Source organism: Seriola dumerili, unplaced genomic scaffold (assembly GCF_002260705.1).
Source record: "Seriola dumerili isolate Sdu_G_001 unplaced genomic scaffold, Sdu_1.0 BDQW01002628.1, whole genome shotgun sequence".
Taxonomy (NCBI): Eukaryota; Metazoa; Chordata; class Actinopteri; order Carangiformes; family Carangidae; genus Seriola; species Seriola dumerili.
In genome coordinates this window covers 335,196-351,687 of record NW_019176883.1, presented here as the reverse complement: position 1 = coordinate 351,687, position 16,492 = coordinate 335,196, and the positions used below count along the sequence as shown (strand labels likewise).

Genomic DNA, 16,492 nt, shown 5'->3' with positions numbered 1-16,492 from the left:
AAAACCTGAATGATGACTTCAAATGTCCTGTTTTGTGTGACAAAAAGTCCAAAACTGCTAAATGATAAATTTGCAAAGATATAAAACAGAGAAAAGCAGCAAGTTAGCATGCTAACATGCCCAAGCTAAAGCTGTGAACATGGTTTTAGCGTTAAACTTTTTTTAGCATGTTAGCAAGCTGCTGTTAGCATTTCAAATTCAAATACTTCTTGTCTGATCAAAAGTCCAAAACACAAAATATATTAAAGTTGCAAGGATATAAAACAGAAAAAAAGCAGGTTAGTATGCTTGAATTAAGATGCTGAACACGGTAAACATTATACCTGATAAACAGCATCACGTTACCAATGACACTGTTACCATGTTGCTAAGCTGCAGTTAGCATTTAGCTCAAAGTGGCGCAGCGCTGCTAGCATGGCTGTGTCTTGTTTTCTGATACAAATCATGTGTTTCCATTCAAAAAGGAATCATACATCGTACTTTTCTGTAGTTTCGTATCACTTCCTTTTAAATTCATGAGTTAAGTGGTTACAGTTAACAGTTAATTTCATAGTTTAGTTGTTAATTATTTTTATCAGGTTTAGCATACCGTATACAAAATTAGCTTCAAAGGGAACCATGCACATTTGTTTTCTAAATGCTCTGTGCCGTTTAGCAGTGTTTCCCACAGACTGAGAACTTATCTGCGGTGGTTGATGATATATAGAAACCGAACCGACAACTTCCGGACACAGACTGATCTGCGAGTGGATGACACTGAGCACAGGCAGCATTGTTCAGTGTGGTGATATCGTGTGTATAAATATGCACATGCCACAGTGGTGCAGAGGCTGCTGCAGGCTGATGGATGAGGGGAGACACTTCTCCTCCTTCTCCACCGTTCTCTCAGCACAAACTGCTGCTGGCGGCCGACACTCACTCGCTCACTGATTCCTCTGCTGCCCCTGAGGGAGCCTGCCCCCGTATCTCTGCAGTCGCAGGGCACCGTGTGTGGTCACTGACAAGATAAAGCCCACCAGGGATGAGTCAGCAAAACGCACATAGCACGCAGCACCAATATGCACTGTGCTATGACATTGTCCTCTGATGGAAAATGTAGAAGAAGCAAAAGCTACAGATCAACCACCTTTTTAATTGAGGGGTAAAATTTTTCAGATGAAGTTTATGGGTTGGGAAAATTCTCCTACGCCTTTAAGTTTAATGAAACCATTTTAAAAAATCTACTAAAACAACTATTTTTCTTTAATTTATGTAAAAGTTCATGAAAAGGTTTTCACAGGAGAACAATATTACACTGAAGTTTAGATGCTAATATAGCTTTATATAGCTGTTAGCCTTCAGATGATCACTGACTGGAGGTTAGGGCAGAGTGATGTAGTTGAAGCCAATATCACAGTATTGATAAGTAAGTTTTTCTGATAAAGACTTCGATCGCGATTATGGTAAATCTGTGCAAAATCACATATAAAATCTAAATCTAAAAATCTATATCTAATGCAGTGACAATGTTTGGCTGTTGTGGATTACCTTAGAAAAATCTCTGCACATGTCAAGCAAAAACTTCCGTTACTCATTTTGTTCGTTTTAAACTGGAATCTTAAAGTTGGACTAAAGCTTCAATTAACAATTATTTTAAGTATCAATTAGTGTGTTGGGTTTTTTTTTTATTTAAAAAAAAAAAGGTAACAAAACAGTGACAAACACAACAGTCGAAAACGATACTGAATCTATAATTATATAAATGCAAAAAAATTACTTAATAATTCCTGCATTAAATTCATATCTACACACATGTAACATTTACATTTAATCCAACATTAATGTATAATCTTATGTCATTGATATCAGCCTCGCTGTTCATTGTTCACGCTGTATTAAAGCTGTCCTGATTTATTGCTAATGCAAACTGAGCATTTCCTTCTGCTGCTGCTTCACATTAAAAGCATTCAACCAGTCAACCAGGACTTTAAAGGCGTGTACGTCGAGATTAGCTCAGAAGGATTTAAATCATTCTTGTTTTTATTTTCTTTATGACCTCCAAACCCAAAATATATTCAGCATTTAACAGCCAGTTCTGGCCTATTTGACCTACCGATAACTGATTGACGACGATTGACGATTGATTCACCAGTGTCTGTCTGAACACAGTCTTTTCCCCATCAATTCATCTGCTTTAAGCTTGCAGTGAAACGATGTCTGTAAAGACCATTACTGGCAGTCTCTTGATACCAATTAGCACTCATCAATTCAACCATTACAGCACCGCTCAGCTACTTATCATGATGGATCCTCCTGCAGCGAGGAGCCACGCTGCAGGGAGCGTCAGACAATAGATCTCAACAAAATAACTGTAGATTTATGACGGTGTGAGACGCCGAGCGTTTATCCCGCTCCCTGCAACGGTTCAGGATGTGGAGACACTCTAAAAGAGGCCATGTATCACAGTCAGCGGGGAGGAGGTGGGGGTGGTTAGGTTCATAAATCACGCTGTTATTCATTATAGAGGGCCCACACAGTGTTGACACAGAGAAACTGCAGTGTTTCATTTCGCAATTACAGGAATGAAAGATAATTTAATGGAAGCACTTGGAGTAAAGTCAATAAACCGGGCATGACCGATGTATGAAGAGAAGTCTGCTGGGACGTTTCCAACTTTTAAGATCAACAAAATAAAATCTTTCTGAAAGGAGCAGACGGACCAGGCGCTTGTCAATATCTCAAACTTATCTCAACTGTCAGTTTATGTAACAGCATCTGTTTCTGGTCACAAACACCAGTCTTCACCCAAACAATGGGGGTTTTCTCACCTTATCTCCAGCACTAAACAGATCTGCTGCAGACATGCTACTCTTATATTAAACAAACTGATGGGTGGGGCTGTTAATAAGATCGGAGAGATGCTGAAACCTAAACATGCAGAGAAATGCACCGCACCTCAAACCACTAAATCCTTAACAGGACTTCACATTCAGTTTGTCTTGGCTCCACCGGAAAGCTCCAAGTCACCAGTGACCTGGTGATGATGTAGAATACAGTACAACCAAAGCACAAAGATGAACGCTTTCCAAAAAAGAAATGCCCTCAGTTCATTTCTGATGCCCTGACGCACGTCTCCCTAGGTGGCCTGAGTTTAAACCTGCGAGGCCTCGTCTTCAAAAGGTCACGTTCTCCTCGGCGATCAGTCATCGTACGAGCTAATCAGCTGCGGTGACAGGAAAGGTGAACCCAGCAGTGGTGGAGGTCGAGAGCTCTCCGGAGATCGACTTTCTCCACAGCAAGGAGGGTGGTCTCTCTGACATTTGGTAATGACGCTTAAAGACCCGCAGCTACTGTAGCGGTAAACCCTGTTTCCAGTGAGGAAAGAGGAATTTTCTGGTAAGGACGAATGTTTGAAACATAAGCTCCGTGTGCGTGATTGAGGTAGAATACCACTGCATGGGTCTGCAGATTAAGAACTGTATGTTTAAGCCGTTTCTATTCAATTTTTTTGAATGCTGACGATGACAAGTTTGGTCTGTGTGGGTGTGCGATTTACTGAAAGCAATGGCTTCTTTCTCCTTCCCATCATCATGATGTAAATTAAAGACAAGGATCTTTCTGTCTTTGTGGATCTTCAGTTAAAGCAGCATTAATTGATTTGTTTTGGCCACTCGGGGACAGAGGGACAAGCTGATAACAACACTGACACATTATCAGCCTAACAAGTGTATTTACACATCCAGCACGGAGAAGCATTAGCATTAGCGCTTTGTGCCAACCTGAAGAAGAAGTCCATATGGTACTGACTGTGGGTTTATCGGGGTGTTTTGTTTTCACTGGTAGCACCGGCCTAGAGGAGGGCGATCTGGCCAAAAGATCATATGACAATCTTTTTGAATCATAAATCCACAATCTGAATCACGATGAGAATCCTAATTCCGCTCTGGTCTTATTGTGAAATTCCTGACAGGAAGTTGTAATCGGTAGCGTTCCGCCACTTTAAAGCTTCTTTCCGGATGTTTGTCAGCTCGCCGCAACTCTTCACCCACAATGCCGTCTTCTGTTTACAAACTGTGTCACAACAAATCACACGTTTCGTGTAGTTCAAAAGCGGATCATTCTCCGTGGATTTGTTTGCGTCATTTGATCCATTTTCGTATCAAAATCTCAATTAGTGCAGCGTTTTTATTTAGGTTCTTTGAAAAGGATAAAATGTTTAATTCTCTTATAAAACATCAGCTTTTGTTTTAATGATAGTCCATCTGGGTTTTTCCTCAACTCACAAGCTCTTAAATCTCCTCAATGCTTCAACACACAACCAGCCCGGTCACTATGTTAGAAAGTAAGTGTCTATTATTTTTCTCAGAGCACATTCTCAGGGGTACGGAGGCTATAACACATAAACAATGGATTCACAAGATGTCCATCACATCCAACATATTTATATCATGTCTTTCTTCGTACTGACAGCCTCGTAAAGAGTCCAGCTCTTACACAACAGCTCCCATCTTGACTGCATTAACATCCGTTAAACTGTATTCGAGTCCCAGTGAAATAAAACATTCCTTCTTGTCACTTCATCACACACTTTTCCATGGTATTATGAGTGCAGCTATTTCTCAATAAATCTACAAAGAAGCTACAAAATTAGTTTTACATCAAAATCCCATTATTTTTACTGTCTGGAAAGCAGGAAATCTGTTTTCTATCTAGCGTTCACCACAAGCAGCACCAGGAGGCACTGATACAAATCCCAACCAATGAAACCATTAGAGATTTATTGTGTTTTTCTCTCCCTATGGTTTTTCACATTTAACTGATCTCTCCACATCATAGCTCAAGCAGTCTCTAAAATTAAATCTAAGATGAAGTGATACACAGGATTGCTTCCTATCCCTGATCTTATTTGCAAAGGCCATTGAATCTCTAGCAGCAGCTATTGGATCAGGGAACATAAGATCTCATTATATGTGGATGATGTGATACAATATTCTTCTTATTAAGATGAATATTCGTCGCTGCCTGTTGTTGCTATTTCAAATGATGACAGAGAAGACCACAATCAGGTGAGAAGTGCCAATATAAAAGGCCCAGGTTTTAGATACAGCGACCTCTTTCCCAACCCGACAGTGAGAACTAGTGGCTCGTCCATTAAACAGTTTCACTTCTCTTATACATAACGATATTTTACGATATTTTTAGGATTATAAGATATCGAATCGATTCAATTCCGATTCACAAGGTCCAGATTTTATGCGATTCAATTCAATCAGAGATATTTCAGTTACAACACCAGTTTTGTTTGGATATGAACGAGACACTCAGAGAAATAATGCTGTAAATTCTTCCTCTAACCTGGTGCATTATTAAAAATATTAATGTTTACATTACAAATGGACCCCAAAGTAACAATAATGCACTTTTTAATCTAAGAGGCATATATTAAAAGATCGATCTCGGGATTTGTTTAATCGATATCTGACTATTCAAATGAAGATTGATCTGAATCGGAGAATCAATTTTTTCAACCCAGCTCTGTAAGATATCAGCTCCACATCTGGCATGACCATGTTGGCTGCAGTTATTTAAAAACACGCCAGTATCTCCTCTTCCTCTCCTTTTTTTCCCCCTCCTTCAGAAGAACCCTCTGACCCGGGATAAGCACATCGAGATTCTTCCAAGAGCCAGTGGTTCACAAACATCTCAGGATTAGTTTTCTGAAAGGCCGACCTCAGCGAAATGAGCTGCGGTAGAAACTGAGATCTGTTTAATCAACGGCTGTGTTTCAAACATCTTTCCAACAGGAAAATATGACACGTCGCCATTTTCGTAATTACAATGCACCAAGTCATATAGGAGAGGACACGGCAATGTTGGTAAGAGGGATTGGAGTCACAGAGAGGAGGATGAGTGTGCATGTGTGTGTGTGTGTGTGTGAGTTTAATCACTTAGATTGATTCCCTGACCTGTGTGAGGGAGCAATTTCTTCCTCAACACAGCAGGAAGTGTTCGTCTAATCACAGCCTTCATCAGAGAGAGTGCACTCTGAGTATTACTGCAAGAACAGCATCTTTCAGCCCTGCACTGTGCTCCAGAGCGGCTCCACTCTAACCAAGAAACAACTGGATACTAACCGGGAGTAAAGTCTTTAAAAAAGTGCTGTATCAAAGAAACTACGGGTTTTATCAGTTATATTATGGCATCAAAACGGAATAACTGAATAACAGAAGGCTCGGCCAAAATATCGCAATATTATCGTATCGTATATATGAGATTATCATATATCGCAATATACAATAATTAATGTTAGCACAGTATTTTATGTTTCACTTTTTTGTATAATATATTATTATATTATCGTATTTTGGCAGGAAATATCGCAATATTACATATTATCTAATATCGGCCAAACCCTCCTGTATAGAGCTCTCCATATGGCACAGATTCAGGGATTCAGGGAACACGCTGATTTATAAAGATCATCACTACTTTCCCGCAAGGACACTATAACCCCATTCTCTAATAAAACTACAGGAGCACCTAAGTGGATTACAGAGCACATACTGTAATGCAAACAATGTCTGATACAGAGTCAAAGTGGACAGCTATAAATAGATCTTGTCAGTCGGCATAAATAAAAAAGCACAAAGGCTTTTGCATCAAATAGAGAGGTGCACTATTAAAAAATAAATAAATAAAAATAATTACATATTAACACCTCTTTTGCATTGCATGTATCACCTTGGGTCTCCAGGATATTATGATTATATGATTTTATTTTTCACTATTTTCTCACATTTTAAAGATCAAACGATTACTCAGATTATCAATAACGTAATCTGTAACTTGATCCAAGATTAAAATGATCATTATTCGCAGTCGTACAACGTCATGAAACAGAAAACCAACAAATCCTAGTTTTTCTAGAAGCTGGAAGAAGCTGCTTAATCACTTAATTGATTATCATTCTGTTGGGGTTAAGTATCTGTCAACTAACCAATCGGTTAATTGACTTATGGTTTCGAGACTGAAGAAGAGTACCAAGAAATGCATCACAACTATTGAACCGTTTTTACGACAGCAAGGCTCATGGGTATTGTAGTATTCTAACCTGTTTGCCATGCCAAAATTACAGATTACATTATCCAAGAGAGTCCTGGTCCCCACCACCCCTTGAGTCCGAGTTCCCTTATTAAAGAATTACTGAAATCCATCCAATCAGTCCAGTTTGGAGTATTTGAACTGGAAAGCCTCCACTCCACTTTACCTTATTAGAATTACAGAAGCTACATGTCAGCCAATCAGGCTCCAGTACTGTGATAGTTCTGCCTATGAGAATTAAAATAATCAAATAACATTTTTCTAATCCTGAGTCATTCCACGGTGATGTATGTTAAACAGCAGAAAAATCATAAAAAGGGAATCAAGTACTAAAACTCCTAACCTAATACCAGAGCTGTCAAGAATAATAATCTTAAACCCTGGTGAGTTTTCATTTGGGACCATTCAGGCCAATCAGCATTAATGCCACATCATGCCTCAAGGGTATTGTGGCATTAAGGAGAGAGACGGCTGGCAGCCCTGGACCGTTTGACCTATCTGAAATGTGTCTGTGCACCAAATATTCCATCATTTTGTGGTGCGACCACGTTGAATCTTTCCAATGCGTCGGCCGGGCCTCAAGTACATTTCCCAGAAGATTAGATCAGAGGATCCAGAGGTGGTCAGAGCGAGAACGCTTCGCATTCCCCCACGATGAGTTCATGTGGAGTCAGAGGAGTTTTGTTAAAGAGTTGCACTTATCAGAAATGCAGTTCTATAAATACGCCCTAGTAACACTGGCTTGGCTCGGCGGAGTAGCACATCACGGCTGTGGCTTCCAGTCCGGCTCATGACTGCTGTCACGTTATTCCCTCTGCACCATCCCGTCTGTCAGAGGCGGTGAAAACATATTTTCAACTCACGCAAGCACGTTCACAGGATCTCTGTCATCCACCAGACCAGAGCGCCAGACAGAAAAAAGCCAAAAGAACAGGCAGAAAGGAAAGAAATAGGAAGAATATTATATTGGTATTTCTTTTGATATGTAGCCTTTTCTTTTTTCTGTTCATGTATGACGGGTATTGCCAGTTATCAGATTTATAACTGTGAGTTTTTCCAGGGAAAACCAACCAGATTCTGAGGCTCTGATTCATTTTGTTGGAGAAAGCAGTGCAGTGACTTGCTCTGTATTATCTCTTAAAGAGTGGAAAGCTTAGGCAGCCTGGTTCCAGACCACATCTCTGTTTTGTTAAGCGATTCAAAAACCGGCCTAGTACTGTGGTACAACAGGGACATAATCTCCCATAACACAGCCTGAAAAACAGCGAAAGAAATATGGTACAGCCACAAAAAATGGCAGCAGGTATGGATGAGACTGAAGCAGTTATACTGTATAATACAGGTTGTTGTAGCTCCTGATCCGGCACTAATGATCAATCGACATGACGAACTGTAGCCAACAACTGCTACTGCTAACAACCTGTGATTCAACTCAAAATTTAACTTGCTGGACGAATACGTTAGTGAGTCCTGATTGGTCAGGGTGAGATGTAAGTCATCATCTTTGGTTTGTGATAAAAACCATTATAAAATCACCATAGGACCTTGGAGGTATACATTTACAGAGCTTCACTACACTCTCATTTGCCAAGTGGGAGCCGCACGTATTTATTTGCTATCAGTTTACTATGAGGAAAAACTTTGTCACGCACGACAACAGAATCGCAAAATGACCAAACAAAGGCACTGTCCCTAAACCGCCTCACTTAAGTGGAGGAGGCGCTGACAAAGGGATGCCCACAACTATGGCTGACAGTTGCTATGGAAAGCTGATGGTTTACAGCCGCCCTCAGCAAAGGCCAGAGAGTCAAACCCACCAGTTAATCAATGACTGCCTTTCACCGAGCCAGGGGCCGTCAAACACAGATGCACATACCAGAGGAAGACATGGGACTGGTTTTGAAAGGAGTACACTGGGGAGAGGAGGAGGAGGGATGGTCTAACCCTGCATTCCCATCATGTTGGGAAAACCATCTGAGTAAATAAAAAGGTTGGAAGAAATGATTTGGAAGAAGTGATCACATATTCAAACCAGTATGACGCCAGTGAGAACGGAAGATCTCTCAACAAGTCCTCCAGCCTGAACGACTGTCCCTACCCTCCTATACGACCCGTAGGAGCGTGTCCGGAAACAGCGCCCGTATGGCGGCAGATATAACAAACAGGTGGTTACGCTTATGCAGCGGTCACGGTTCGGTTCGGCACAAAAACTACTGCACTTGGTTCCCTGAAGTTAGAGGACCTTTGACGTCATGGTTACTATAATGAATGCGTAGTTAAGGTTGTGGGAGAGTCAACGATGACCCCTGTGTCTAGGTCCTTTTTGTAGACCCGGTGTTTCGGAGACCCATCCATCCGCCCCAACCTTCTCCAAACTAGGACTCTGTTGCTCTTTATACTTCTGAGTTCTTCTTTTATCATGAAACCACATATGACACAAAAACTGTTGCATCTTGTCGGGGTGGCGTGACAAGAACATCTTATTCTTGAATATACCGCCGGAAAAGCTAAACCCTGAGGTCCTAAATAACATTTACAACATCAAAGTTGATGAAAATTCACTGCTATTTTCAATGAGGAAGTTCATACTCTCAAAACCAGAGAGTAGAGCGTGTGACTGTTAGAGTTAAAATTACTACAGAGTCCTAAAGATGCACGTAATTAACATGAAAAGAATGTGACTTGTATTTAAACGCGTGTGACTAATTAACACGGTTTGAAGTGTTTCCCACACAAAAGGGTTGAATTCATCAAAATCAACTCTTTGAAAATCAAATTACCGGACTCATTAAACAGTTAAAGACCTTTTGCCCCAAACATGGGTCCAAAAAAAATCCTACATTTCCCAGAATGCAGCTACTTGGTGTTGTTCATTAAGCTCCCTCCAGAGCCACAGAAGACATTACACTCCTCGATGAGTGAACTGAACTCCATGTGTAAAATTAGCGGAGTGGCCCTTTAAAACATGTTGTCACATTCACTTCCCCGCTGCTCTCAGCATCCAGATGCAGCATCCAGCCGGCTGTCAGCTGCTGTCTCTAGTGGACGCTCATCACAATAACGGTCGGAGGCTGGTTACTGCTTGTCCGAACAGATGTTCCCCCCACCCCACTCCCCATCCCCTCCTTCTTCTCCTTTTGTCAGAACTATTAAAGCCAATCCCCCTGCTGTTAAACACGCTCCCAGAGGCAGATGGCTGCAGGCCCGAGGATCAATCAGTATCAAACCAAACTATGTGCGCTGGTTAAGAGGTCGGCTGTTGCTCACAGCGGCCTAATTTGTACTTTTTTCATCATATGTGACAACGATCAGATGTCAAGTGGGTTCTCGTTGCTGAATACATCTGTGCATTATTAAGGTGTGTTACTTTTCTCTCACTCTCGTATACATACTGCATTTTCTCTACATCAAATTCAGGTGATGATTCACATTACAAGGTATCCAAACCTGTCACTTTCTGGCTTCAAGCACATCCAGGTTTTAAAAATAAAAAAATAAAATCACTCTGAGCTGACAAGTATAACCTACCTGCACAATTACCCATATAATTATCATGGCTTTCTTAAATTAATTCATCTTGATCAGGTGGGACTTGATGCTCTTGTGGTTCAAATCAAAGCTCTCCCTCTTCACAGGTAAAGTGTCTCTATATTCTCCAGTCAAATTCGTTTTTGTTTGTTTCTGTCTGGTTAGAAATCACAGCCTCCCGACTCCCTATTTTATTTTTATTTAGCTGTAAGAAAAGCCCTGGTTTTATGAGAGTGAAGTCAATCAAAATGTTACTACTTTTATTCTATTAAGACATCTCATCCTTTTTGTATCCTATCAAATAGATTTAGATTTATATTCAGATAGATTTAGTTTAAACTGATTAAAATGGAAGTTTCTTTAAGTTCAATTTCAAAGTGGAGGCTGTTTCCTGTGAATGTAAAACATTCAAGCGCAATACGACAATTTTAAATTGTTAACTTAACCGTGTTTATTATTGCAACCATGATGACGAAGGTCCTCTAACCTTAATGAAGTACTTATCTGAACCCAATCCACAATCTTTTCCAAAACCTAAGCGAGTAGTTTTGTGCCTTAAACCTAACCAAACCATGACCGTTCCACAACCTTAACCTTGTTTACTATTGTTACCGTGACAACGGCGGTGCGCTACGCTCACTGCTGGTATGCCTGTGGGCTGTGGGCTGTGTCTGTGGGTAAGCACAAGCCACTTGTTGGCCAATATCGATTTTACATGTTGGAGGAAGAGACCGCTGATATTTGATATGAGCAGAAACTCTGAGTTCAAGGATCAGAATCAGGATTTAATGAGAAAAAAAAAACTTAATGTCAGGACCTTGACAACAGAGAGCGGGAATGAAACTGAAACTTCTCATTAGTGTGCTGTGTGGCTTTGCTTCATATATTTAGATAATATTCCTAATAAGACTGTAATAAGACGTAGACGTGTCTCAGGCTACAGATAACGGATTAAAAATCTTTGTTTAACTTTGTAAAAATTCTGAAGTGGGTGCAGATTTCTCTTAGACCCCCGGAAAACACAACATTTTTTCATAAAAGATCAATGAAAGAAATAATGAATGACAGATTGTATTGAGTTACAGAAGTTAGTGGAACAGTTTCGCCCAGATGTGACCGCTCTCTATAAGTAATCTTTAATTTAACATTAAAAACTGCCTTAAATTTGACTCTGTCAGAGGATAAGACACAATGTTAAACAAAAAAAAATAAAAAATGCAGGCAACTATATTGGTATTTGTGGGGTGGGGCATTATTACAGTACAACGTGAGGACATGTACTCTGATGAGAATATGTTGAGACAAGCACAAGTCGGGTATATACAAGAGAAAATGTGATGTGTTTTGTTACCGATGCTCCACACTCACTTGTCCTCGGTTCCTTTCATGAATATATATCAACCTTTTAACAAAAACAGATACGAGGAACAGGGTGGGATTCATCACCTGGACCTACAGTGGGCTCTGGTATATTTGTAGTATTTAACCACCGTCTCATTCGGACACATTGCCTTGACCTGAGGATGTACGGTCAAAGATTGTGTAAGCAACAACATGTAGAGACACACGCACTGATCCAGCGTGTGCACACCAGCTGCTACCAAACTCTTTCTTCTGTGCGATGCCCCCGTCGTCCCTCACACATGTCCGACCATGATGAGTGTTTGCACAGGGGGCTACTCACATCCTCTGCTTACAATGGGGTCAACCCAATGTGTCAGAGGTGACAGATGTCGAGAAGATGCAGCAGTAACTACATTTTTAAAGCAGAGTGTACGGCACAATGGCTCAGCAAGATGGGTTTGAGATAGATAGATAATTATAAATAATAATAAAGGTCTAATACAATCAAAATAAAGGAACCACAAGCCTCTGATTAAGCAAAATGCACCAAGGGAAAGCTCTCTTCTATTCCAGGTACCAGCCCTGATTAGGTCACACTGGCAATGAGGAATAGCGGTGTAACAGTAGACAGACACACTGGGGTCTGGTTATGCCAGGCTGGACAGAGGGGGTGGGTAGGGGGGTGTCTGCAGATCTGGCAGACTTGTATATATTTGTAGTCTATAAACAGGCCTCACGTGGAGGAAAAGGGGGGGGGCGGAGTGGGGGGCTGAGAGTGCAGGGGACTGAGTGGCAGGAGACAGCGAAGTTAGAGCAGGTGTTCATGGTGCGCGTGTGGAGTGACGCATCAAGCTCCGTTCAAAAAATCTGACATTTAAACTTTTCTGACACTTAATCAAAATGTGCTCGCGCTCAAGTATGACTTAAAGACTAATTCATATTATATGGATAATTACGAAAGAATCGGCGTTAAAAAATAACTCGAATTAGCTCGTTATATAAACACAATCGAAACTTTGGTAATGTGCTAACACAGCTAGCTACCGCAGCTACCAAGTGGAGAAAGTACTTTGTAACGGCAGAATTTAAAAAATCTATCTTAAGTAATGTTTGGTTGCTGTATGCCGAATTGAACAGAGGCTCATATTAATTAATAAAAACTCTTAAATCGTGTTCTATTATAAAGCAGTTTAGAAATATCAAAGTGAAATATTACATTTTGGAGGATTTTGAACGGAGTCTGGTGAAAGTGCGGCGAGACGTCAGAAGGGAAACGAAAAGCGAAGCTGACAATTCCCACATTAGCACATAGTGTCCACATTATGCTAGCTAAAGGGGGCACTTGTCTCCCCTGCAGCTTTTAATCCTCACAACCGCTAACTTCACGAACCACAAGCCCAGCAAACACCATCACAAACACCGGAAACCTTACAACTCGTCCACGGTACAAAAAAAAAAAAACAGACCAAACTTACTTTTTTTAACTCCAATGAATGAAACTCCTCTTTCCCTCCGCTGTTTTCATCGCCTCTGCTCCTTTAAATAAAGCCACGTGTTTTTCTCCGTTTCTGCGAATTATTGAGGAACAACAGGAGCGTTTATGGGGTTTTGTCCCGACGTGCTTTTGTTATGATAATCCCCCCCCAAAAAAAAAAAAACACAAAAAAAACCATAGACTTAATATATTCTGCAGATATTTGAATGTCCACACAAAGGGAGCTGTCTTTGCTTGCCCACTTGTTAAAGAAAAAAGAAAAAAAAAATCCACTGATGCGTTGGTATATCCCAGTTCATTCAAACCGGTGCGGGAGTTTTTACAGTCATTGTTTTGCTCCTCTGTCCATTGTCTCCTTCGCAGCTATTCACACACAGTGAAGAGGCTCTCCCACACAGTGAGAAACAGCTGGCTCACAGTCATCTCTCCGCCCGCAGAGTCAGAGCTACTGTCGGAGGGAGAGAGGGAGAGAGAGAGAGAGGGAGAGAGAGAAACCGGAGAGGAGGAGCAGGAGGATGAAAAGAAGGTGGAGACCCTGAGTCAGAGAGCGAGAGAGAGAGAGAGAGAGAGAGAGAGAGACCACAGGAGGGAAACTTTCCAACAGAGGTGGACAAACTACACACCTTCGTTACCAGAGTCCAAGTACAGATCCTCCTGGTCAAATATAAAGTCTGGATCTGCAACTGCAAACCACCAACCGCCCCCACGATCCTGTTCAACACTTACTATCATTAATAACAATAATTACAACTGATATTAGGAGCATTGCAGTTAATTACATTACATTATTATTATTGCTGTCACTGCTGCTGCTGCTATCACTATCATTAATATCACTATCACTGCATGTTCTGGTTCTTTTCCACGGTGGAGGCAGATGTGGTGCTTGCCTTTGTATATAATAATATTATGATCTTATAATATTATAAAGAGAAGGTCTAGACCTGCTCAGTTTGAGAAGTGCCTTGAGATAACTTCTGCTGTGAATCTTCTGCCTCATCTTTATCTAACGTAGCTCTGCTTCCAAGTAAAGAGTACTTATACTTATACTTATACTTATACTTATACTTATACTTATGCAATATTTGTCTTTAAGTGTGGTGGAGTAAAATAAAATAATACTTCAGTAAAGTACAGATACTTAAAAAATATGCTTAAGTACTGTACTGTAAATGTACTTTGTTACTGTCCACCACTATTAATGTATTAATTATGTCAAAGTCTGTTTTATTTTGCCAACAATCCCTGAGGTTTAATCAGCCGAGTCAATAAAGCTGATTTTAATTTGACGGAGAGCCAGAGTGAGGGATTATTGCCAAGGTGTGTCTCTCTATCTCTCTCTTTCTCATTTACTTTATCGCTGTATGAAAGAACAAAGGTGAAGCCTCAAGTGTTACAAAACATTTATTTGAAGCCATAAAAAACAGACATTAAAGGCAGCGATCAGAGGGAGACACATTAGCTTCTGAAGTAAATGTTATGGTGTGTGGCAGTGGTTTATGTGTCTGCCCCATTGACTTTATATCACGTCAGACTATTTAATTTGTTTTTATTTTACACTAAAGAAGGAAAAGGGCGATTCTACAACTTAAATAAGAGTAGTTATAGTGATACCAACGTGTAAAAACACTTCTGCATTCACAATCTTACTGTTATAACGCAGGGAAAATGGCTCCTGTGAGTGTTTTATTACATAGATCATGGGCTATTGATACACGTGGATTTATGTATAAAATGCATCACATTTTATAAGATGCCATATTTTTTATAAGCAAAATATGCATCAGAAAAGAAATCAGATTCATGTAGTTAAGTACAAATGAGAGTATTTTAATGTAAAGAGGAGGGATCAAAAGGTTTCACTGAGTTGTGTGTTTTATATGTTTCATATTATGTATGATCATGATAATTTAATATCATCCATTAGTCGATAAAAAGGATTAAAAACGCAATAAATAAGGTGTTAAAAAAAGGTCAATATTGATTAAAGGTTTGTTGAAAATATACAAGTTTAAAATCATTTCTGGTTGGAAAATAAATTCCCTTCATTTGAGGCTTTGTTTTATTTTGGAGCGTGTTGTTTTCCGTATATAATGTTGTTAATGTGTTTTAATATGGACGATGTGATACGATTTCTGTATCTTTATCTGATTTCGAACACGTGTTCGGGGCCTGATTATTGATGGACACCAGCTCACCATGTTCGAGCTGATTATACAGACACTTAAGAGACTTTGAAACGACGGAGAAACATGTGTTTTGAACTTTTATGTTTTTTATTTCTTGTAGTTTTCACATCTACTTAACATCTGTATGAAGCGTGAACCGTTATCTGTTGCACCAGTGTAGCTACACACAGCATAAGGAGTATTATTATTGTCTGTTAAAGGGATTTAATATTGAACTTCTATAATATTAGGGGACTTATTATAATATTTTAGTCAAAATTAAACACTTAAAGGTATTTACTTGTATGTTAGATGTTTAGCAACAAACTAGTGTCTTCTTTCACATTTAATGGTGAGATTCTGGTGCGAGCCCACCGTTCCCCTCGTCTGTTTCCTGACAGGCTGAGTCAAGGCGACCGGCCGTTATCCCTTTAAAACATCAGCTCATCCCGCTTTGAACAAACTGGCTTAGTTTTTACATGCCCTTTCATTGCTGGGATTTCCCTCCGCCGGCTCTTCTGATTTATACTGTAAATCCAAGAGGATTAGCACTAAACGCGTGTTGAGCACATTTTCATTTTGTAACAATACCGACTTGTTGCTGCTTGATTTTCTATAAATTGTAACGCTGACACGTCAAAGCCGTTTTAAAAAAAAAAAAAAAAAAGAAAAAAAAAGTGTGAACTGTTTATTTGTGAGGTGTGAAAGCACGGACAGCAGACGGCATTACATCACTTGTGACACAGAGCTCGCCGTGATGCGTCCCCTGCACCCTGCACTACGTCACGTTTCATTTAAGTGTCCTGTACTCGTAATGTACACAACTCATGGGAGTGGTAAGTGACCAATTAAGTCTGACCCACTTCCTTTCTCATCT

The 16,492-nt window shown here is 40.1% G+C and overlaps 1 protein-coding gene across 1 annotated transcript in view; it reads right to left on the bottom strand.

Annotated features, from left to right (window-relative positions):
- phldb1 (pleckstrin homology like domain family B member 1) overlaps positions 1-16,492 on the bottom strand; it is an 88,937-nt gene that overhangs the window by 61,655 nt on the left and 10,790 nt on the right. The gene's annotated exons all lie outside the window — the stretch shown is intronic.